This window comes from Mastomys coucha, unplaced genomic scaffold, assembly GCF_008632895.1.
Source record: "Mastomys coucha isolate ucsf_1 unplaced genomic scaffold, UCSF_Mcou_1 pScaffold14, whole genome shotgun sequence".
Lineage (NCBI taxonomy): Eukaryota > Metazoa > Chordata > Mammalia > Rodentia > Muridae > Mastomys > Mastomys coucha.
In genome coordinates, this window is record NW_022196896.1 from 68,910,757 (window position 1) to 68,936,005 (window position 25,249).

Sequence of the window (25,249 nt, forward strand, 5' to 3'; positions counted from 1 at the left end):
AGCTAAATAAACCCTTTCCTCCCCAACTTGCTTCTTGGTCATGATGTTTTGTGCAGGAATAGAAGCCCCGACTAAGACACACACACACACACACACACACACACACACACACACACACATATGTATGTATGTATATGAGTTTTCCCTTACTCTTTTTACCATCTAAACCCTGCCACATATACATACACACACACACACACACACACATACACACACACACATATATATATATATATTACATTTTTCAATAAAAGGACAAGAGGCTAGCCCACCAGAGTTCCATTCATTGATACTTCTTAATGACCTAAAGAAATTTCATTAGGTTTCATCTTTTAAAATCCCACCACTTCCCATAAGTCCCTCCTTGGTATCCAAAGTTTTAAGACATGGACCTCTAAAGTACAGCACTTAGTTCCAGGTTCAGGGTAGCTCACATTTATAATCCCAAAAGTTGGAGCCAGAAGCAGAAGAGTTACAAAGGATAAGATCAGGCTTGGCCACATTATAAATTGTAAGCTACAGTGTGAGACAAGGTGTCAAATACACACAGAAAGTAAAGCATTGTTAGGGAATTTACCAGAGTACAAGACAGATAGGAGGGCTGGTCTCCTGAGTGTGCCAGAGCCCTCTTGAAGCCAGGTTAGTACCTTCAGTAGGTAGTTACATCTAAGCTCTTCCCTAGTTATTGTTCAATCAGGCCAATGGCATATATTTCATTTTTTTAAATTTTTTGAAATCATGATATGAGTTTTCCCTTTCTCCTTTTACCATCTAAACCCTGCCACATACCTCTCTCTTTTTCTCTTTCAAATTTAAGGCTTATGTTTTCAATAATTGTCATTATGTACGAATATGTGCACACATACCACACACACACACATATAAAAACAACCTGCTCAGCCTGTATAATGTCACATATATGTATATCTTTTCAAAGCTAGCCATCTGGTATTGGATAACCAGTTGGTGGGCTCGTCTCTGGAGAAGACTATTTTTCCTAATTTCAGCATTCCTTAGTTGCCTGTGGTTCTTTATGCCGGCTCGAGGCCTCCTGAGCCCTCCCCCCATCCACTTCGGCCTGTCTACTGTTATCCTGTTCAGCTCAAGGAGTGATTCACACTGGTGAGAACTTCATGAATGTCTGACAGTTACGGGAAGATGCGATCTCACAGCAAACTGCCTATTCTTCTGGCTCTTACAATTATTGTGCCTCTCCTTCAACAATGCAAAATTTATAATAGAGCAGTCAGCAAGTTTTACAGGTCTTGGTGTTAGCTCTCACATCCAGGGAACTGGTTATTACGCATTTGTAGGACACTGACACCCACATGCCCTCTCCCCCTTGGAGTCGGGGGAGGGAGTAAGAAAAGATGAACATGAAAGAGTATGTGAAAGATCAGGTGGCGACTGTCCCGAAAAGAATAAAGCGTGGAAGGAGAAAGGAGTGTGGAGACGCCCCAAGCCTGTGTTTGTTTCATTCTAGTCGATAGCTTTTAAGACTGCAGTTTGATTCCAAAGTCTTGGCATGGTGGGTGGAAACAGGAGACCTGGCTTCTGTATTTGGGTGACTTTTTGCAGATCATGAACTTTTATGAGCTTCTATGTGCTCGCTGATTCCACAGCCAAAAGGAACCAGATGGTCTCAGAGATAACTCTCTGCTCTGTGGTTCTCTCTGGATCTTTTTAAGTTTATCAATGAAATGAAATTTGGCCAGCTAGGTAAAAAAGAGACACTTAAGGACAAATCAAATGCTTAGAAAGAATAGCAGTCATCACCAACCCATGGAAGGCTTCACACATTTCGGGGCACTTAGGAAAAATCACTGTTGAATCCTTCAGGATCATGTAGAGTTGCTAGCTGACCTGAATTGTTGATATTGTAGCAGTATTCACTCAAACAGTTGTGGAAAGGTCAAGCTGTGCACTACAGCAGGAGACCTGATCCTGTGAAAACATACCTTTTAAGTATAGCTTAGGACTTGGGGAATGGAGACCCAAAGTTTTCATGGGCGCAGGAGACTCTGAGGCCTCTATGACTCTCTAAGATCTCCTTTTGCTTCTACCTGTCACAGCCCTGTGTCAATCAAACCATCCCGATGGTCTGAGGACCAATGTCCTCTGCTCTTGAATGGATGCCCCTCCTACTGTAGATGAAGGCCTTGCAGCAAGTACAGGGGCTGGAGAAGCCCACATTCAGGGAGGAACATGACGCGGACAAGAGGCAGAATCTGAGCTTGGGCCAAGTTTAGAGTTCTCCCTTTGGCTGCTTGCTGGCTGTTATTTACATGTTTATAATTTAATTACTGTGACCTTTGAGACTCTTATTTATTTTGATTTTGTTTCTCCACCAATATAATGGGTAGGAGACCTATTATCTCCAGGACTTCCCTATGGCTTTTACTGTGGCAATGCACCTGTACAAGGTGCAATTTGCCATCTTCATGTGCATTGCAATACCTTTTTTACCAATAAGAAGAAAAGCATCCCTTGGGAGGACTTGATCTTTCTGACTACATATGCATTGGATGCCACTAAGATCGATTTCTGGGTGAAAAGTGTGTTGCCAAATTTCTAAGATGGAAACATTCTCTACTAAATTCCATATATGATAGAGCGTATCTTCCCACAGCAACATGCAGAGAGGAAACGTGAAATATGATTAGCAGGGCAGGCCCAGCTTTACAGCAAAGGGCTATTTCCAACCTGGAATAATCATAGTTTAGATGCTGAACTCTAAACAAACATGCTTCCAGTAATGAAAAAGAGCCCCGTGGGTGTCTGGGTGCAGAGAGGCTTGCCTTTGCTACTTTGAAGAGCTCTGCTTGGCCAAATGACAGAGCAATAAAAAAGAAACACACATCTGAATTTTTTTTTTTTTTTTTGGTCCGGAAGCATATTGTGGCTGCGTGCTCTCCTGTTCAGTATCGGGAAGGGGGTGGGGGGAGCCTTTATGGGACTTTAAATTTCAAAGCTACAGGTGGTCCGCAAGTGCCACACTTCAAAGCCGGTTTTGATGAAACGCAACAATGTTTGTGTAATACAGACCCTGGATCTTTGAATGCTTCCTGTTCAATTCACCCCGCAAAGGTTCAATTAAGTAACATCAGAAGACACGGAGCCCGGAGACGTTACCATCTGTCACTCAAGCTCGTCTTTTCAAATATCTTTTATGCCAACCTGGGAACAACAATTTATGTTGAGGAGGCAATAATCGTAACTCAAAAACCACTTTCAAGAAGGCAGTGCCCTTTTCTAGCGAGTGGGATGTGGGCCCACGTAGGTGCTCCTTGAGGCGAGTCTTTGAGCACTGGCAGCTTTCTGATTCCTTTTCGTGTTAGGACACGTCTCACTATTGATAACTTGTGCTTACTGCCAACAAAAAGATTCTAGCCCAACAGGCCCGGCGTTCTATGGGCCTTTGTATCAACGATGAGCATATTTCTCTGCTGAATCCTGTGGTTTTTGCCTTCAGTGAAAGAAAAACTGATCCTAACAGTTTTAAACTTGTTAATTCAAGCCATATGTCAGAAAGCCAGTCTCCATATGGTGCCACACCACCTTATATTTACAGGGGCTGCTTTTCAAAACATTATTCTAAAGCTATATCTGCCCTAAAGTTAATACATTGCATCCTGTGCTATTGAGCACTGTTTGTACAACGTTCCCGGCTTCACAATGGCTTGCTGATGGAGCAGAAACACACCGAATATTAACACTAATTTCTGCTTGTTTTATTGGCAAAAATGTGCTAATCAAGGGAGGGAGATGTATGCTGAAGGGAGAATGGTTTGCCAGTTGTCTGTTGCCAAATACCACAAAAAATAAAAGAGGAAACAGAGCAAGGGAAATCATAAATAACCTCGTTGATTCGTTGATTGTAAACGCGACTGGGATGCTTCAGAGTGAAGTGCCCATGACAGAAATGCAGTAGCACCTAAGCCTCAGGATAGCTTTCTGTATTTGGTTTGAAGGAAAACGCAGAAGAGGAGAGAGGACTCTCCTGTTAGAAAAATCGGACTTGGAGCACAAGCCTTGGCTCCAGGTCCCTTTCTTTTAAACAGGAATTGTCTTGTCTGCGATCTTGGAACCTGAGATATTAGGGAAGATTATTCTACAGGACACTAAGTGCGCTCTCCCAAATACCTATGAGTTGACTACAGATTAGGACACAGTTAGCTTCCAACAGGTTTGTTTGATCTGCAGTGTCCAAGCAGGTTTTGATTTGAGAGGAGCTATTTTCTTCCTTCCTTTCTCCCTTTCTTTTTTCCTTCCTTCCTCCCTTCCTTCCTTTCTCTCTCTCTCTCTCTCTCTCTCTCTCTCTCTCTCTCTCTCTCTCTCTCTCTCTCTTTGTTTATTTGTATGTCTCTTTGTTTTTTTCTTTTCCTCTTTGTTTCTTTCTTTGCTTCTTTTTTCCTTCTTTCTTTTAACATCAGAAAAACAAGTGATTTCCTTGTGTCTGACTCCCGGTGGGCATTTAAATCTTCATTCTTGCTGTAGAGGCTCTTACAGAATTCATTGGCAAGAGTCTCTCCTGCTGGAGGAGGTTCCTTGGCTTAGCTGCTCTTCTTTCTCTTGTTAATTCATTATAACCACCCCAGAATCAATTTTTGACTTTGTATTTGTTTCTCACCCAATCCATTTCTTTGTATACTGACTCCTAGGTAACTATTTATAGCCCTAGATTCTTTCCTTTTCTTCCTGCCCCCCCCATCTCCTTTATTATTATTTTTTCTTGGGAATTTTGAAAAAAAAGGCATAGGTTTTTTTTCTTTGAAATATAGAAAATGATTCCAAGGGATTTTCTAAATTGTAAACAACATGCTGGTTATAAATACTACATTGTAGGAAAAAGACTTTCCATGACGATGAAAGGTTTTCCGACACATAGATACCGATGCATAAGCAATTGAACCAGGAAGAAAAATACCTGGAGGGGTGCCATTTTCCTTAAGTCCTCAATCACAGGAGTGTATATCAGCTTTCATAGTCTATGTTGGGGAGAGAGACAAAGCCTGCCAGACACAGCCCTCCTGATTTCTGTGATACTTCAGCTCTTAAAAGTAAAACTTGGTTTTCTGGAATTAACAACATATTCATGAATGAAATGGCTCAAGGATTAGAGAATAAAACCAAACAATCCATTCACAAGCTTCCCAGTTAATACAAGCCTCCAGCCAATCAAGCAGTCACTACTCACAATTCCCTTTGCTAATGACTGTGGCTGTGGCTTTAGCAGAGCTGGGAGGAGAAGGTTGTCTCTCTCTCTTTGCATATGCTGTAGAAAGGGAACCCGGCCCAGTTTATTAATTCCAAACCGATGCAAAAGATTAAAGCTCTCTGCAGACTGTTAAGCACAGCTAAGCCTCAGTAAATCACTACATTTTTACAGTGCCTTGCTGTTTGCACACACAGGCAGAGACTGTTGGTGCCAGAATGATGTTGGTCATCAGCTTAACGTAGGAAAGATGTCCCTCCTCAACACATGAATTCTTGTCCTGTGGAATGAATGGAAAAATTTCCCTTCAGACCAGGTTCCTCTGTGGCAAAATGCTTGATGGTTAATTCATTTTTAAAATGGAAATCGGTATTTTGTAAGTGGTTATTTATAGTCAGATCTTAACCCCATTGTCTCGCTTTTCCCCTTCACAGTGCTTGCTTTCTTCTTTCAGCCCCCCCCGCCCCCCCGCAAACCCTAGAACTGATGTTCTAACTTAGCTCAAGGCGTGAAACGTAGAGCACCTATGAATAATGGCTAGGATAAACAGCACATAAGATTCTGTCAAACTAGGAACCGAACCGCTGAGCTATCTGTGCAAGCCAGTTTTGTTCTTCAGAAAATGAGCTTGTTTTTATATAAAGAATGTTAAATGGGGGCTGGAGAAATGGCTCAGCAGTTAACAGCACTTGCTGCCCTTGCAGTGGATGAGTTCAATTCCTAGCACCTAAATGGTATCTTACAACCATGTATGACTCCAGTTACTCTGGATGTGATGCCATCTACTGGCCTCCTCAAGCACTGCACACACATAATGCACAAACACATATGCACAAAAACACAGGAGGCAAGCATTTATACTCATAAAATTAAATTAAATTCAACTTTTAAATAACAGGGACACAGTACTGTAATAAAGCCCCATAACTGCACATTTCTGCTCTGCTGCTCAAAGAAAACATCCAGCGCTGTCTCTAGACAGCCACGGGACTGCCTGAATGCCATCTGATTCCTAACCCACAGGTACGGTACTTATCACCTAACCCTACTACAGACCTTATGAAGATGGCGGCAGCTGAGCAACTTCCTAAAAGAGCCTTGGATGTGTTATTTGACCTTCAGCAGTGATCTGGTGGTAGCCCACTGAGGCTGTAACTGCTCATACATTGTTAACACTACAGACTGCACATACATACATTGTAAATGGCATTTAAAACGAAACTTAGTTGATCGGAAAGAGCCTTCCTCTGTTGGAATATCTCCATCAATGTTCGCATTTTATTCGCTTATAATAAAGATAATAAAACATTTCCAAATGTTTAAAATGTTAAGTAAAAGATGGGTCCCACTGAAGCTCTGAAAATGAAAAGTAACACAATAGGAAATTTTAAATCGTCTCATTTCATTAAAGTTGTCTGTTTAATATTGTAACATTTAATCACGTGTAAATGAGCATGGTCAGGCAGGGCTTTGTTTTCAAAGCTATACTGCTTAAGCTTGTGGTGTTTTGAGATAACCACACAACATCACAGTACTGAATAAAACTTCTGTTTTACAAGAAATACCAATATTGTGTGTAGTTACCCTAGTCATTTCAGTTTCTAGTACAGGAAGCATGTTTTTAAGTCCCCATATTTTTAAGTTGGGGACTGAAACATGTTGGTCCAACATAGATATAACATAACTGGAAGGGAAATATAGTTGCAATTTTGTTACATTTTTTTGATCATTTGTCTTTTGTGAGTTCCTAGTCTTTGAATATATATATGTATATATAATATCTATAAATAATATACAATATTATATATATATATCAGAGGCTAGGAACAAACAGAACAAGTGATGTATATGTATGTATATATATGTATATATGTAATCTTATATATAATCATATATACATACATTATGCATACACATATATATGAAACCAATTGTCTCTTTTCTTTGGATAAAGTGTGTTAATCTGATTGAAATCTGGTGAAATGGAAATGCTAGGAACCCTCTGCAGACACTCCATGGCCACTCAGCAGTCATTTTGATCTCCTCAGTCCAGTCCTGTTGTAGAAATGGAAGATCTGATAGACACCTAACTGACGTCGTTTGCAGTCAAGGTGCAGAGACCTTCTTGGCTATGTCAGAGAGGGATCCTGAATTCATGCAGTTCCCTTAATCTCTTTCCCATTGACTGGTGACATAGGAACTTAGGATATATGTGGCCAATATAATTAGTTTGGGCTCAAAAAAAAAAATGAGGTGAGTTGAACTGTGGAAAAAGCTGGGTCAGTAGATGGGCAGGAGGAGCAAGCTTCCCTTTTTGAAGGAAACTATCAAATACCTTACAGAAACCCCCTTTGCCTTTTGGTCTCCCAGTTCATTTTCACCTTTCCTCTGGGTGGAGTTTTGAACACTCCACTTTCCCATGCTTTGCGATACTACGCCATTCTCTGATGGCATAAAAAGACAGTACACCTCCTCGGTTCCTATCTTCCCATGGGCTTCTTGTGCTGGTGAGATGTGAGCTCTTGGCTGGCTAGCTCATCTTCCCTGGCTTCTTGTTAAACTGGGAGCCAAATGTAGTGTGTCACTGGGATCATGGCATTACGCTGTTTAGGAGCAGGCTGGCCCCTGTAGTTTATGCTGTGATCCCCGGAAAATGGCTGCTGGAAAAAATGTCGAGTTTATAGTCCTATCTTCTATATTGAAATGTGTTATTCTGAATTTTCTGCAGGACTTCCTGAGTTGATCTTAATTTAGTTCATTAGTAGAAAATACTTTTATCACAAAAAAAAAAACCCTCTAGAGAATCACTAGGACACATTGTAAGGCTTCTGATGGACAGAAGGGTCCATGTCAAACTTTTGTCAAATTTTATCAACTGAATGTCTTTCTTTTGAGCCCACATGTCTGGATGTTCCCCAAATCTTCATGCCTGCTGGGGTAATCCTGTCCTTTCAATATTAAGTGAGAACGCTCAACACGTATCCCATATGTGGTAGAAAGAATGTTTTCCGGGCTAGGGTTGGTTCTGTTACATTTGATCCAGCACCTCGAGGCTGGTGTTTGTCTTTTATCTCTTAATAAATCTTTCTGTTCATCCTGATTGTAGCTCCTCGGTAGAAAATGCTTCCTGTTTTACTTGATTATATTTATCAACACACGAGCTATTCTCTCAGTCTCTTATATTTCTGCCTCTCTGACTCTTCCTCTCCTGTCTCCTGTTAGAAAGTGTCTTTCAGTGTCACCCAGGCCTTGAACTCCTGGATGAAGCTCAATAGTCCCTTTCTCCCACGTAACTGGGACTTCAAGGACCTTTCAACATAAACTTAATATTTATTTATCCCATATTTGCTCATTTGTTTGCTTGCATGATTGTTTTGTGTATATGAGTAGTTTTGACTGCATGTAAGTCTATGCACCAAGCATGTCCTTCATGCTTAAAGAGGCCAGCAGAGGATAATGGATCTCCTGGTGTGAGTTCTCCCATGTGTGCTGGGAATCATACCTCTGGAAGAGCAGCCAGTGTTCTTTCTTACCTGCTGAACTATGTCTCCAGGTCTTTAACATAAAATTTTAAGCTTCCAATCAAGTAGAGAAGAAGGATTCTGGGACATGGGTGTGTGTGTGTGTGTGTGTGTGTGTGTGTGTGTGTGTGTGTGTGTGTGTGTGAATGAAACAACATAAGCAAAGTTCCTAATACCAGGTGTACAAATGGGTGTCTTGTTTTTCTTATGACAAAATTGTGATGAAAACTGGTTTGAAAGACTTGAGCTTCAACCCTACTCAAAGCTTTACTCCTTGCCAGAGTAGTAAACTAACATGTTTTCTCTATATTAACTTTAATATAACGGAGCCCACAGAGTAATGCTGAACGCAGGATAGTGGAAAAGACTAAAGGAGATACTACATTGACTATATAGCTTTGCTATTCTCTGAATACTGGGATGAGAATAGTCTACATTTTGTGTCTCCCTCTTCATCCTCCCTCGGCAGGTATACATGCGGCAGCAGTCCATCCTTCCTTCCGGAGTGTTAGGTGAATGTCAGTAAAAATGAAAGTTTATCTTAGAGTTTGTGTAACTCACTGCAAGATTCATGCCTTGTGTGATAAAAATGGAGCTGTGCTCGGTGGCAAGAGTTTGACTTGATTTGATTTTCTGTTTGGATTACAAGTTACTTCTGAGACTTGTGTGTTTGTGAGCTGGTTTGGCAAGGGTTTGTGTCTGACCTGAGGGATCACTTCTTTGGATCTCAAAGGTCTTTATGCAGAGAGAAATGTTAAGTTCTTTACTGATCATTTCTTAAATGCCAAGATTCTGTGGAATATAGCGATGTGCTTCCTTGTTTGGAGTTCAAAATGTGGTCTCCTTTTAGGAATTAGAAACTTTAATGTCCTTCAGTCAACTTAAACTTTTATATTTTAAGAGAAAAAGAAGTTCTAGAGATAAAACTTTTCTTCTGGTAAGGGTTAATTTATCACTGGACATGGAAGTGAGAGCAAGCCTTCAAACATCTTCAGGACCCGAAATATTCCCATTCTGTTTTAGGTAAGGACATAGGCCCATTTGAAGATCAAGATCAGTCATCTCTACCTATGGAGGAATGGCCAGATTTCTAGTTGTATTTATATGGAATATTTCAATACAAAATCTTTATATATTTTCAAGGAAAAAACAAAATGTCATTCCTTCTACATAGGGGAAGTGACATTTTTGAAAATCATTGACATTTTTCTACATCCAGGGCTATTTCAAGCAGTGGCATTATTAAATTAATTCAACAGAAATAGAAAAATCGCCCACAGAGTATGCAGCCAAATAAGAAGTCTAAATGTGCAAATAGGATCAACTGCTGAAGAATTTGCTCGTTCAGAATTATGCTTAATTACGTGGCAGCAAGCCTCCCTGATCGAGTCACGAAGAGTAAGAACAGGCTTGGAGAGGAACTTACACACTGTATTTAAGTTCCCTTTATATCTTACATGGAAAAAAGGAGATAATAGATATACTACTAAAAATAACCTGAGAATGGGTGTCGTGTATGAAACAGGCCAGAGTGCTTGTCTGATTTTTAAAGAGTCCTGTCTACAGATTATAGACGCACAGAAGATTTTTGTGTTTTGTTTTGGAGACTTTTCTTTCCTGGTAATCTTAAAAGAGTCTTAAATCTTATGTACTATTAGTTTGGATGTGTTAAAGAGGATTTAGGGAAAGGGTATGATAACTAGTGTTGTCCTTGACTTTATAAACATTTAACATAAAACTATCTCCTATATCCTATATTCTTCCACAGTCTATATATCAGGCGCCCAGGGCCTTACCCCTCAGCATCACTCTGACCCAAACCCAGTAGCATCACCACCGTTGCCAGTTCCAGTATCTTGGGGAGAGATTTAAGAGTTTATGAAAAAGATTAGGGGTGGTGGGGATTTGGGGGGACTCAGAACAGTGGCTGTGTATTTCCAATGTGAAAATGACTCAGTGACTTCTTTTAAGCATGGTAGGATGCAATGCACTCCATGTTGAGTGTGCATGTTCTGTAGGTCGAGATCAGAATCTACAGTAAGTAAATAGATTGTATTATTTAATACATTCACAAATCACAAGTGCGCAGTAGGAATTAAATCAAATACCTCCCCATGGAAATATATAGCAAGTCATTCTAATAATAAATAGATCTGTGAAATAAAGTACAAGAAATGTGTTTCGTAAGATAATGTTTTTAGTCTGGATCTTATTTATTAAAAATCATATTTGAGAATAATATGCTGTTACAAAAAGACACACTATTCACTAATTGATACCAATTCAGAAGCAGCTCATGTCTGACTGCCTGGTCACCATGATGACTGTGCAGAGGGCTGCGTCACAGTAAGGTACCAAGTGTCCACACTGCTCCACTGGACACTTCATTGACATCAGGAAAGAGTAACTAAGATCTCTTCTGTCTGTGTCCTAGTGGCATTGTGGCATCCCCTTTGATCTATACCAGAGATTGCAGTAATCAACTATTCTTCATGCCTCTGTCTTTATATTAGAGGTGTTATTTGTAGAGCTTTGGGGATTATTGGGAATTGCCAACCAGATTCAACATTGATAGTTATTGATACCATTTTCTCCCTGTTCCTGTTTATCCGTTGTGCTCAGCTGCAGAATTCAGAGAAAAATACAGCATCCCGAAGTTCAGTTCATAGCTAGAAATGTCTCCTTGTTTGCATATAATCCTAAAGGAAAGCCAAGGACACATGGATTATTAGCAAAGAATAAAACCTCCAGTTTAGGAATTGAGTTACTACTTAAATCAATTTTTCATAGGATTGCTACATAAGTTTCTCTTAGTCCCAGCAAATCATACCTTCACACCCCTGTAGATATACAACCTTATTAGCATTGATGTTCACTGGATTCTGTGAACCTGGCTGCAAGGCAGGTGGAGCATGGGGGATTCTTGTCACCTAAGCAAGGCATGAGAGAATGTGGGCCAGTGACAGTGTGGCACATTCTTATCTCAGCCACTAAAGATGTTTACTAAATGAGGCCTATGGTATTCAACTCTCTCCATGACAATGTGTTATGATAAAAACATCTCTTATATCCTAAGAGACTGGACCTTTTGCTGGATCTCAGAGCTAGAGGTAATAATACACCTTGAGGTGACTTTAGAAGGAAGATTGCTATAATATTGTGGACTTAGCCTGTCCAGTCAACCTGATTTTGAGAGAACAATGTAACAGTCAACCTTATTGCCTAGGATTTACTTTGTAATCAACTTTTACAACCTAAAAGAACCATAGTTGTGGCTTTAAATTAAATGTTCTTCCATGTCTCTGACCCAGAACAACAAATTTATATCATTTGCTGAAAGCAACAAAGGCAGAGGCTAAAAACAGCTTTCTAAAATGAATTTCCAGTATAAGCATTTGGATATTGACTGATAAACAATGATGTTTGTAATACTGCTTGTTATATGGGTCAGTTGGAGATAGTGACTTAATCCTTTGTAAAACTTTGTTAAGGATTTCTGTAAAGAATCCCTCCTTCCTTCCCATGAGATGTTTTCTGTGCTGTTCAGTAAATAGAGAGCAAAGCCTTTTGTTAAGGACAGACACAGGAAAGATAAAATTCAGATTCCTATAACAGACAGACAGAGGAAAGAAGACATTGGAAGCAAGAAGTAGAGGACTCAAGTCTAGAATTTCTTTTTGTTAAATGACTCCAAGGGAAAAACGTTTGTATTTCTCTACTTAATGTGGCACAGGTACATAATTCATAACTCAGAGTTAATCAGTAGTGAATTTAATTCATGAATCTCCATAATGATATGCCTGATATCATTAACTTACAAAAATTTTTTTTGCATTCATAGATTTGAAGGTTTGGTCCACGATTGAGTGGCCTTGTGGCAGGATTCTCTGTTATTTAAGGTGGGATGTCATGGCAGGAGTGCATGATCCAGCAAATTGCCTACCTCACAAACAAGATAACAATAAAGAAGAGGCTTGATCCCATAATTACTCAAGAATTTAAACATCCAGTCATTGAAGTACTTTCTAATGAGCCCTGTTTCCTAAAATGTACACCATTTCTAAGTAACATAAAGTCTTGGACCAACAGAGGTATCTAGCCAAGGCCTTCCCCTCATCAGTTGATACATAGTCATCTTGAATTTATTTTGTGTGGTGGTTTGAATATTCTTGCCCAATAGGAAGTGACACTATTAGGAACTGTGGCCTAATTGGAGGATGTGTAGCACTGTTAAAGGAAATGTGTCACTGTGGCTTTTGAGGTCCTATGCACAAGCTCCACCCATGGCAGAGGAGAGCCCCTTCTGGATGCCTACAGAAGATAGTCTCCTCCTGACTGCTTTCAAATCATGATGTAGAACTCTTGGCTCCTCCAGCATCATATTTGCCTAGGTGCTGCCATTCTTTCTGCCATGATGCTCTAACAGACTGAACCTCTGAAACTATAAGCCAACCACAATTAAATGATTTCTAAGAGTTGCCTGGGTCATGGTGTCTCTTCACAGCAATAAAACTTTAAGACACTTTGAGATCCAATATTCAGATTAAGAATTATGAAGGCTGAGTTCCTTAACCTTTCTTGGCTATCCCAATAATTCCTATAGCAATCTAAAATCCAACATCTATAATTATCTCTAGAGTTAGACCCTTAATAAAACTGTTGTCTCAAATTTTAGGACACATAAGATATAACAGAATTGCTAAGTAGTGGGAGACACAGACAGGTGAATCTCTGAGTTCAAGGCCAGCCTGGTCTACAGAGCAAGACCCAGGACAGCTAGAAAGAAACACTGTCTTGAAAAACTATATATATATGTGTGTATATATATACATACATATATGTATATATGTATATCCCTGTTTTATGAATATATATCAGAATTTTCATACAAAGTTGTGCTATATACACACAGAGTTTACTGTGTGTGAGTGTCATAAAATATTTATATCACAGCAATATAACTAAATGTATTTTAAAAGATCAAAGCCATAAAAACAAATTTTATGGATTTATTTATTTTTAATATTCAATAGGGTAAATGTCATATACTTGTGCTTCATGTATAATTAACATTGATGAATACACACGTTCAACAGCCCATTGTCTAGCTCTTAGTTCAGTCTTCAGTCTGGATGAGGCTCTTGGGACCCCGAGAGTGTTCTGCTTCCTCATGGAAACCTTTGGGGTCTCAAAACCAACCAGCTTGGAACCCCACTAGACCAATCCTATCCCAGTTGGATCTGCCTATCATCCCAGTTGGGTCCGACTGGGACACAGCCTGCAGATTAGGGTTTGCCAATTGACACAGCCTGCAGAGTGGAGTCTGTCCATTGTCTAACCCATAACTCTCCCTGCTCTTTCTAAGAAGTACTGCTGCCATCAGGATCATCTATCCAACACCAGGGAAAACCAGATGTCTACTAGACTGCATAAGAACACAATCAACAAGTCCCAGGGCAACATGGACCCATCGGATCCCAGCTATCATACTACCACAAACCCCGGATATCCTAATAAAATTAAAGCATAAGATGAGGACCTTAAATGCAGTCTTATAAGGCCTTTAAAGGGTAGATGAGTAAATCCCTTAAGGAAATATAGGAAAATACATTCAAACAGGTAGAGGCATTAAAAGAAGAAGCAAATAAATATAAAGAAATACAGAAAAATACAACCAAACAGGTGAATGATATGAATAAAACTGTCCAAGACCTAAAAGGGGAAATAGGAGCAATAAAGAAAACTCATTCTTAGGCAATCCTGGTGATGGGAAACCTAAGAAAGAACAGGAACTACAGACATAAGCATCACCAACAGAATACAGGGGATGGAAGACAGAATCTCAGGTATAGAAGATACAATAGAAGAAATCAATATACTAGTAAAAAAAAAAAAAAAAAAAAAAAAAAAAAAAAAAAAAAAAAAGCAAAACCTAAAAAGTATATGACACAAATATCCAGGAAATCTGGGACATCTTGAAAAGACCAAACCTAAGAATAATAGGAATAGAAGAAGGAGAAGATTCCCAGATCACAGGCCCAGAAAACATCTTCAACAAAATCATAGAAGAAAACTTCCCTAACCTATAGAAAGACATGCCTATAAAGGTACAAGAAGTTTACAGAATACCAAACAGATTGGACCAGAAAAGAAAATCTTCCTTCAACATAATAATCAAAACACTAAATATGCAAAGAAAGAATTTTAAAAGCAGCAAGGGAAAAAGGCCAAATAACACATAAAGGCAGACTTTCAAAATTACATTCAATTTCTTATCTGAGACTCTAAAAGCTAGAAAGGTCTAGGTAGAGGTCTTACAGACCCTAAGAGACCACAGATTTCAGTCCAGACTACTATACCTAGAAAAATTTTCAATCACCATAGATGGAGAAACCAAGATATTCTGACAAAGCCAAATTTAAATAATACCTTTTCATGAACCCAGCCCTACAGAGGCTAATAGAAGGAAAACGCCACAAGAAAGAAAACAAGAAGGGTAACTACACTCAAGAAAATAAAAGAAATAAATAATTTCCTACCATTAAAACCAATGGAAGAGAAACACACACACAAAACCACTACCAACATCAAAATAACAGGAAGTAACAATCATTGGTTATTAATATCTCTCAACATCAATAGACTCAATTCCACAGGAAAAAGACCCAGGCTAAGAGAATGGATACATAAACAGAACCCATCATTCTGCTGTATATAAGGAGCACATCTCAGTAACAAAGATAGTCATTATTTCAGTATAAAGGACTAAAAAAAGGTTTTCCAAGGAAACATACCCAAGAATCAAGCTGGAGTACTTCTACTATCTAATTAAATAGACTTTAAACTGATTGTAACCAAAAGAGACAGGGAAGGACACTTCATACTCATCAAAGGAAAATTCCACCAAGATGGCTTCTCGATCTGAGCATCCATCCATGCCCAAAATGCAAGGACATGCACATTCATAAAAGAAACTTTACAAAAGCTCAAACACACATTGAACCTCACACAATATTAGTGGGAGACTTCAGTACCCCACTCTCAATGGACAGGCCATTGAAACAGAAACTACACAGAGACACAGTGAAACTAATAGAGATTATGAGCAAAATGGATTTTGCAGATATATACAGAACATTTCACCCAAACACAAAAGAATACACTTTCTTCTCAGGATCTCATGAAACCTTCTCCAAACTGACCATATAATCAGTCATGAAGCAAGCCTCAACAGATACAAGAAGATTGAAATAACCCCGTGCATCTTATCAGATCACAATGGATTAAAGGTAGACTTCAACAACAACAAAAACAACAGAAAGCTATGGAAACTGAACAACTGTCTACTCAATGTTCTTTAGGTCAGGAAAGAAATAAAGAAAGAAATGAGAGATTCTCTGGAATTCAATGAAAATGAGGGCACAACAGACTCAGACTTACAAGACACTATGAAAGCAGTGCCAAGAGGAAAGTTTATAGCACTGAGTGCCTTCAAAAAGAAATTAGAGATTTCTAATACTAACAATTTAAAAGTATACCTGGAGGCTCTAGAAAAAAAGGAAGCAAATATACTGAGGGGGAGTAGATTGCAGAAAATGATCAAACTCAGCAATGAAATCGATCGATTAGAAACAAAGAGAACAACACAAAGAATCACAGAAACTAAGAGCTGGTTCTTTGAGAAAATCAACAAGATAGACAAACCCTTAGCCAAACCTTGACATTGCAGTCAGCTTGATGTATCTCTATTATATTCTTTCTGTCACCAAGACCATGCCTCTGTTATGGCTCTGGTCACATCTCTGTTTTGTTGGTATTGGTCAGCATTGACACCCTGGCCCATACTCTCCTCCTCTCCTTAGTTTGTGTTATTGTGTGACACTGCTCTCCTCCTCTTGCCCAGTGTTTTGCCTTTCTGATTCTGCCATTTTCTTAGCTAAGGTGTCTTAAGCAGTTGTACAGTCTGCTGCTGTCTTATGACAGTTCCGACAATACTGTGAGTACAGGTTTCTTTGAAATACCAAGCGCCTCCAAAGTTAACGTTCCATCCTAAATACCCCATCAGGATCAAAAATAGAACTAGTTCTTGGAAATGCCTATTCTAACGTCTGACTTGCATCACAAGTTTACACATACAGAAGAAAGCCCCCACTAGCCCTCGCTAAACCTGTCACCCCATCACCTGTTCATCAGCCCTCTCTCAGCCTTCCCTACATCAACTAATGTCCCATTTGGCAAATGAGCCCTCAAGCCAATGCCCTCAAATCCTTTCTGACCCATCCCTGGATGCTGAATTTCTCTGCATCCAACTCATCAGCAAGTCCTTTTAATTGTATCATCAAGATATCTCCCGACTTTGGCACTTGTCAGTTCTCTCTGCCACCAATACTTCTATTTCTTATATTACTAATACTACTACCACCACCACCACGACCACCACGACCACCACCACCACCACCACCACCACCACCACCACCACTACTACTACTACTACTACTACTACTTGGATATAGAAAAATTAGCAATACTTACTTACTTAATTATGTATTGAGAGAGGGTTCCATTGGGTAACGAGGCTGCCCTAGAACTCTCTTTGTAGACCAGGTTGGCCTGCAAGTCTCAGAAATACTCTTCTCTGGCTCTCATGTGCCACAGTTACCTACCCTTTGAGTGCGCAGTCATTTCACTCTGCAGAAACATTCCCACAGCCCCATGTTGCACTGAGACTCACTCTGGGCTCTTGAAAGACTATCAAGCTTCATAGTTACTTTTGAGTCTGGGTTTGTGTCTCTCTGATGTAACAATTCACTCAAATACACTTGTATTCCACACAGGCTTTTAGTACCAACAGGCCTCCCTCACTTCTATTCAGATCTTGGTACTCTGCATTCTTAACTTTTTATTTAGGAAAAAGCCTTTTGTTGTTTATTCTAAGGACTTATTCCTTTTGGCTACATAAGATTTTGCTCTAAAGACCCTGGCTTTGTCACCAACTACAAAGACCAGCACAGGACAGGAGCTTAGTTTGTATGAAAACCTCCAAACAAATAAGAGCAAAACACAAATCTAAGCACAGATGACCTGCCAACCTGTTTCACTTTCTGCTACTTTTCAATATTTGCTGTAATCTCTAGTTTTTAGTCATTGCCCATCCCAGCTGGAATATCTGCCTGTAATTAGAGGCAAGAACTATCCTTGTAGAAGTATGTAATTTCTTTTAAGTGTAAGCACCTGTGGCAATACTGTGGGGGGCACCTAGGGCCTTAGGACTTGAGGCAAACACTCTGCCAATGAGCTTCAGGTCAGCCATATGCAAAGTTGATTTTTGTTGTTGGTTTGGTTTGATTTGTTTGTTTGTTTGGATGGTTGGTTGACTTTTTTGGTTTTGGCTTTCTTTTGAGGCTAGTAGAAATAGCAAAATGTTATCTAATCAGGCTGGTTTGATTTCTCTGAGATTTTAAGGGAGCCTATCTATCTAGCTTCCTACAGTCTTCCTCTGCTTATCTCCTAGTTACGGCACAGACCCCAAGAACCAGCATACCTTCCTAAAAGACTTCCACATAGGAGCTGCTTCCTAGGGAATCAGTTTAGCAGCACCAGAGTCACATTCAACTTTGAATTTTATTCAAGTAGAATATTTTTTTTAGAATAAATATGCATAAAGCCACTTTTCTGTAGTACCATTCCCATTTAAGGAAGATTATGGATCTGGAGACACTTTAAAAAGTGATGCTCTGCTCTGCCTTCAGTGTTTGATTTGTGATGATACTTTGTTACTAAAAGCAGTCGTAATGCCTCTCCGTAGCCCCATGACTCCCTCTTCCTGGGGAGGCTTGATGGGCTGGTAAACTCATGTAGATGCTGAGTGTCCTGACCCTAAGTGGTTGTCACCTGTCAAATAAGGCTGCCCCACCCTCTGACAGCCCAGGATTCAAAATGAGCTTTCAACTTTGAATCCTTTGAGACTTTCTATTAAATAACCTATGAAAAGCTAATGATTGGGCCTCCTCAGCCCAAATTATGACCCAAATATTATTTATAAGCAGAAAATTCTGGATGTTTGTGTCTGATAGGAACCTGTCTGCATACGAGTCACAAACTACTGACTACATTACATATCCTATGTATTTGTATCATAAGATAGCTATGTGGTATTGTTCCCTGCCTCTGTCCACAAGCCCGTGACCTAGTGACTACATTACACACTGTTTGTATCTGTATCATGAGATAGCTGTGTAGTATGACTCCCTGCCTTGAGTTATTTCTAGATGTACTGTTACTTTCTATTCTCACAAGCTGGGAAAATATTCTGACTTTCTCTGTTATCAAGTATATCAACTCTCATAGAAAATTAAAAGGTGAGAGAGAGATTCTGATAAAAAAAAACCTATTTCCTTTAAATGCAGAAGGAAGGGATAGACAAGTCAAAACCTGAATGTTAATAAATTATTTGAAATGTATGTATTAGAAGAGAGAAGCTTAATTAATTATATAAATATAGAAAATGGACAAGAGCAGCCAGCAGGTTAGTAATGAATATTTCAGAAGCCAGTGCTTAAAAATATGTTTCTTAATTATGTTCATTTACGGATTTCTGATAGAGTGTTGAGGGGGTAAAATAATTTAAACAGTAGGATATGATGAATCAAAAAGAATTATGAATGAGAAATTGAGAGCAGACAAAAGGAAGTTGTAAACACTACAGTGCTTTTTCCTCATATATGCACATTAATATAAAATGTTACTTTAGACTTTAAGAATTGGAATTTCATTGGATTTTAGATGTGGAAAGCTACACTCTAATGCTTTCCAATGTTTTTGTTATAAATTTATCGTCAAAACTTAAATTTAGTCTCAGAGATCACTCTGTATCCAAGAATAAGAAATTCGGGTTTCCCGTCAAAAAATAAATAAACAATTTGCTAATATTTGAAAATGGGACACGCTAAGAAAAAAAACCACTTACTTCTGGATTCATCTAGCACCACATATGCTCAGGACTCTGCTCACTGGTAGAGGGTGATGCTGGTGTAGGTCATTCTGAGTCATTGAATGAGCTCCCACAGGTGAGCTGGACTCCAAATCTTAAGCCTTCTGCTGCTTCTCAGGGGTCCACCATGTTGATTAGGTATGATCATGAGGAACCAGAACTTTTATATCTTAATCCTCATGTCTAGAGGATGTTCCATGCTCCTTAACACTTCGGAGAAGATGCTCCAAAAACCTTCTGTACTACAAGTACAGTAGTGTATTAAGGATGAATGAATAATTAGTGTCGTAGCCATTTAGAAACAAATAAATAAAAATGCTTACTTAAGGAGTAGGTCTTGGGGGCTGGAGCAGTAGTGACTCAGCAGATAAAAGCACTTGTTGATTCCCTCTACCTAGGTGGCAATTGGCCACCTTCTGTGATTCCAGTTCCAGAAGACTGCACTACCCCTTCTGGCCACCTGGAGCACTGCACTCACATGGTATAAAGATATACAAACAGGCCATAAGAAAAGAAATAGAACTCATGTTAGGAGATCATCTTAAGCAAATACCCATAGCTTGGGCTGCCTCAGAGTTTAGTGATGAATCTTACCGTAGCTCACAGGATTAGATCTTCCTCCAAGTAAAAGAATGCACTTGGCAGGTTTTTGAAGCTATTCTGGGCATGTCAATTTACTAAACCTAAAGACATACTAGATGGTTTCAAGCCTGTGAAGGACTTTCCACTTGTGTTGTCTCTTTCCTTCTGGCTAACGTTTTCCAGTGTGATTCTGAAGTTTCTGTCTTTGTCCTTCGTTTGGGCTTAACTGATTCTCTCCTGCCCCCAGACGACTCTCACCCCTCCCTCAAGCTTAGTTGTGGACTGAGCGTGAAAGGCATAGAATGTGGTGTGAAGAAGGGTATCTTTCGAATCCTATCTGAGGCAGGCTGTAGATCAGGCTTCGAAGAGTGTGATTTACAGCCCCCCTCTGACATTGTCACATGTGTATATCACCTCCCCTCCCTGTAATTGCCTTGCAGATAGATGTAAAGCTAAAGCTCAATAGTAAGAGCTGAGACAGTGGTGTGGACAATCCCAGCCAGAAAGAACGGTGGTTCCCAGTGACACTCAGGCTTGTTTGACCTAGCCAGCTTTCACTGCCTTGTCTCACGGGACATGCCATTCCTCCCAGTCTTTCAAGACTGCTAACTGATGGCTCTCTGTCTCTTGCTGACGAGGTCATCTCAGTGGACACGGGATTGTCGACACAGCCTTTCCCCTAATATTAAAAAACAAAACAAAACAAAACACGTGGTGCCTCCCCCCATCAGTTGCTTCTACTTAGCTGTGCATTCTCATCTCTGAGGCTGCTGCTGGAAACACAGAGCCAGCAGGATTACTATCCTCAGTGATGGAATATTCAAAATTCAATCAGTTTTCAGTTCAAGGAAATAACCGCTAATAAAAAAAAAATGCTTTTGGATCATCTTGTAAAGCAGAGTACTTTATTCCATATGGCATCCTGCGCGTCCATATGGCTTCAGGGATTAGGGAGGTGTATTTGTCAAAATATTCAATCAATTGCAGCCCTTAAAGTTGATAATGTTATGTGTTTGGAGCATACACCATCTCTGGAATATGGGGGAAAGTCAAAGGAGCAAATGCCAGCCAAACGAAAATCGGGGCTGAGCTTAAAGTCAGGAGAGAAAAAGGAGAAGGAACAGAAACTCCGTGGCAGCGCTTTTAATCTAAGGCATGTGAACACTTTCAACGGAGCTGTGAGGTCCTCGTCACGGGCAAAAACCATGTGTAATAAGGTTTATTCAAATAAGAATGGGAAAGAAAAATACTGACGATTTCATATTTGGTTGGCGTAATTTCAGAAATTTGATCACATGTAAAGCAGTTTCTCTCGAAAAAATAGAAGATGCACGTGAAATAAACTTAAACACCCTCAAATGATTTGGTCAGATCTATTGTTATCATTATCATCGTTACAAATATAATCTTTCCAATACCACCTACATGTTCGATTTTGCATCCATGATTGTTCTTAACCCCTGTCGACAGTTTGAGCTGTGATTGGCTTCAGCACTATGGTACAAATCCATCTTTTTAGATAAAAGGACTAGAAGAGACTAGCTGGCCACGTGGGCTGCACTCCCTACAGGCTCTTGGCACATTGTGCCCCATGCTAGGAGTCCCGACTTGCCAGTGAGTAAGGACAGAGCTCACAAGGTTTGGCAATGCTTGTTGGATAACAGGCCTTTGCTTGGGGATAAAACACACAAACACATACAGGAGTGTGGTCTAGGGTTGAATTTTAGATGATGCTCCCTAGAGAATCAGAGGAGAATAAGAGGAGAAAGGGGGGCTCAGCACTGCTTCCGAAAGACAGTTTGCTGTCAGAAAACAAGGTAGGATCTACCTGGAGGAAGAAGGCTCAAACCATCATCATGCAAAAGACGGACAAGGGAAGTCTGCAAGGCCCACCAAGCAGGAAGAGACCAATTTTTTTTTTTTTTTTAATGCATTCATTTCATTTAAAATTAACCACTGTTAGGTCAGAAGGCAGGATAAAAATTGAATACAAGTTTAATAAAATGCAATGTTCAGGGGTTTGGCTGTTTATACAAAAGAATTTACATTTGAATAAATTCAAAATAGAATTCTCATCCTCAAAAGGCCTTCCCGCCAGTTGAGGCAGTGAAACTGGAAAGGCATGAAGGGTAAACACATCCCGGGATTCCTGCCAGCAGCCACGATTTCAGTCTTTGGACCCCAGGAGGACCCATGTCTGCGTTCAGCTTACACACAGATCAGCAAGTCAGTGCCTTTGAAGAAACAGGAAACTAGTAACAGACTCCGGGTTAGTAACGGATCTAAAGGACCTTGTCCTGCAGAGACAGGATTGTCAATATTCCTCCTTCTCCGAACTCACACGGAATTCCTTGGTGTGCATATAACACACCATGGAATGTCTGTTCTAGAGTGTCACAGGTTCACGCGACACGTGTGAGGGCAGGGCGCATCTCACAGCTCACCCCAACAGCTCTTTTAAACCCATCTGTTACTCAGACAAATGCGCGTGCTTGGAGCAAAGCACCATGGGAGGTTATGCCACATGGTCTTTCGCACTCGCTGCAACCTTTCCCAATAGTCTCAAACTCCACCAGTTTTCTTTTTCTTTCTAGAAACCTTTAACACTATACAAATTAGTAATTAACTAGATTCTGCAGATCAGTTGCTGCTTCTCTCATCTCACAAATATTTGCCAGCTCTTGAAGACAGAGAACACTGATATTTTTTCATTTAGTTACTTTCCCCCCCTCTCCTTTAGGACTTGAGTGATGCTGAGCATACGCTGAGTTTATTGACTTTGGGGTAGAGAGGGAGACTTCTAAAGCACCCAGCATGGCCCTTCTGCTTGGTGCACCATTGCTCAGACATGCGCTGAATATATGGTATATTTGTGTCTAAGGCATCACAGCCACACCCCCTTGACTTCCCTGGGAGAGCAGCTCTGCCAGAAAGAGATCTGTGAGAATTCTGAAATCAGCAAAATCTGGTTTAGAAGATTGACTCTGGTATTTATTAGCTCGTAATATTATTCAGATGATTCCCCCTCTATTGGTTAAAAAGGGAATTATACAATTTTCTTATGTATTTCGGTGGAAATTAACCAAGGTTGTGAAGTGAATAGGCTTAGCATGTAGGCATGAGATTTTTTTTTGCATGTTTTTCCTCTTACTGTGTTAAGAAACAGTAACTTTCCTTCTTTAAACTTTGTCCTCAGATAAAATTTATTCACTCTTTTGTTAAAGTTGTTTTATTTTTATACATTTTAACATATTTTCATGTCTAAAAACCTCTCTCTCTCTCTCTCTCTCTCTCTCTCACACACACACACACACACACACACACACACACATACACACACACACACATCACATATAAAATTTCTTCTGAATAAAGACTCAATCTGTGAGAGGGCCCTGGAGTGCCACCGTGTCTTTGATATGGGAAGAAACGGTGCATGCTACCAAAAGAGAAAGTTAAACACCGATTAAGCCTCAAACTCTGGACTACAATGGTGTCCTGCCTGCAAGATCTGCTAGGGCAATGGGAGCACAAGGTTTGCGGGAGTAACCAACCAATATCTGATTTGACTCGGGGCCCACTCCATGTGATAAAATCCAGACCTGACACTGCTTGGGTGACCAAGCTTAGATACCCCAGTGATGTAGGGTAAAACCAAATAATACTGTTATAAAGCCAAGCAAAACCTATAGTAACACAATGAATGATATTCTGCTATACTTATCAATCAGTACCTTCCTCAGCCATCATCAGGGGAACTTCTCCTTCAGCTAATAAGAACAAATATAGTGACCCACAGCCAGACACTACTCAGAGTGAGAGGTCTCAAAATGTTCAGCCTGGGGAAAAAAAAAATGGTATGTTCATCAAATACCTCCTTTCAGGGCTCACGGATCTCAGAAAGAAGAAAAGAAGATGGAGAAAGAGTACACAAGAGGCAAAAGAAAGGTTTAGGGTGTGTGCTTGTGTATGTATGTGTCTGTATGTGTGTGTGTGAATGTGTGTGAGAATGTGTATGCGAATTATGATTATCCCTCTGTATCTTCAAATACTTATATCTTCATTTCTCTTAGTGGTAAACTACAACTTTCAATTATTTCATTCTTCTCACATTTCACTACACAGACAGTGAGAGATGCCATCCAGTGCCCTGACTCTTTTGTGGCTTAGCAATTTTTGCCTGTCAGATATTACAGTTTAGATTCTTAAATTCTTTCTTCCATTAAGCTTACAAGTATAGGCATAATTTAACAAAGGTTTTAATCATTTTGCATCAAGGATAAACTTACTACCAATTTGCAGTAAGACAGTCCTCAGTTAAGGACTAAAGGTTGGCTCAGAGGTTAAGAACATTTTGCTTTATTGTTTTTTCACTCAAAGGACCCTGATTTAATTCCCAGTACCCACATGGCACCCTACAACTGTCCTGAAACTCCAGTTCCAGGTGATCCAGCACCCTCTTCTGACCTCCACAGGTACTGCATGCACATGACACACATTCCTGCAGGAAGACACTCATAAACATAAAATAAATAAACCTAAGATTAATTTAAAAGATATTTTCAAGAATGATATGCATTTGTAGTAAAGAATTGCCAGTTTTCATATTACTTTTGCTCTGCTAACTTTCTGATTTTTTTTTTTTTTTTTTATAGCCTGTACTTACCAAAGGCAGCTGTGCCTACTCAGATGTTGAACAGTCTGGTGAGGGGATTTTACCTACATGTAACCTCTCTGGGTGATATTTCTGGACACAGTCATCTTCCCTTATTCTATGCTGGACAGGAAACCTCTTGGTGGCAGAACAGTGTTTCATACCATTTCAAAACAGGCAGCCAAGGCGGACAGCATTTCCTATCACTTGCCTGTCACCCACAAGGGGTTACTAACACATCATGAAAAGGACTGTCCCCCTTTGGGTTTTAATTTTAGCTGGAGGCC